This window comes from Miscanthus floridulus, chromosome 6, assembly GCF_019320115.1.
Source record: "Miscanthus floridulus cultivar M001 chromosome 6, ASM1932011v1, whole genome shotgun sequence".
Taxonomy (NCBI): domain Eukaryota; kingdom Viridiplantae; phylum Streptophyta; class Magnoliopsida; order Poales; family Poaceae; genus Miscanthus; species Miscanthus floridulus.
The window spans coordinates 124,786,377-124,787,725 of NC_089585.1; positions in this window are offsets into that span (position 1 = coordinate 124,786,377).

Genomic DNA, 1,349 nt, shown 5'->3' on the forward strand with positions numbered 1-1,349 from the left:
CACCCTTCTTCTTTTGGAAGGTCATTCTCTTCTCCTTCTTCTCCTTCTTTTCTTTCTTATCCTTCTTGTGCTTCTTCTTCTCATCCTCATTATTGTCACTATTGTAGGGACAATTTGCTACAACATGATTGGGACTCTTGCAATTGTAGCATCTTCTCACATATTCTTTGCTTTTGGTGTGGTCTCTTCTCTTTCTTGCACCATAGCCCTTCTTCTTCATGAATTTTCCCATCTTGCGTACAAAGAGGGCCATAGCTTCATCATCAATATCACTAAGTCATCATCATCACTTGATTCTTTCTTGGACTTGCCCTTGTTCTTGGATGATGATGAGCTAGCCTTGAATGCTATACTCTTCTTCTTCTTGTCTTCTTCTTCCTTCTTGTCATCCTCCTCCCTTTCCACACGGTATGTCTCTTGGGTCATGACATCACCTAGTACTTGGTTAGGGGTAATCTCCCTCAATCCTCCTCTTATGATAAGCAATCCCAACATCTCAAATCTTGGAGGTAAGCACATCAAGAACCAATGAGAGACATCATCATCCTTGATCTTCTCTCCCAAGGCCTTCAAGTCATTTACAATCACTTGCAGCCGACAGAACATTTCCGGAATGCTCTCATCTTCCTTCATCTTGAAGCTTGTCAACTTATCCTTGAGAATGTACAACTTAGCACTCTTCACCGCTGGTGTGCCCTCATATGTTTCCTCCAATCTCCTCCACATCTCATTTTCTCTTTCACAATCCTTGATTTGCTCAAACACCTTGGAATCAATGGCATTGTATATGGTGTTGAGAGCCATTGTATTACATTGCTTGTTGGTCTTGTCTTGGTTGGTGGGGTCATCAGGATCAATGATAGCATAGTCATTCTCGATCACCTCCCATACTTGATCATTGATTAAACCAAGATACATCCTCATCTTTCTCTTCCAATAATCATAGCATGTGCCATCAAAGAACGGTGGTTTGCCTCCCACATGGTTGAACACAACTTGAGCCATAATTTGACACCGAGGTTGTTAAGCCTTCAATCAAACGGTGACCATGGCTCTGATACCACTTGAAAGGTCCTAATATGGCTAGAGGGGGAGGGGGTGAATAGCCTATTTAAAAATCTACAAATCAACTAGAGCAATTTGATTAGTATGACAAATAGCGAAATACAAACTTGCTCTAGCTCTATAAGGGTTGCAAGCCACCTATCCAACAATTCTAGTTGCAATGATTACTAGGCACACAACTTGCAATGTTACTACTCACTAAGAGCTCTCAATCTTGCTATTCTAAAGAGCTCCATGAGATGAACTTAAAATAACAAAGCAAGCTCTCAATTCTAATTACATTA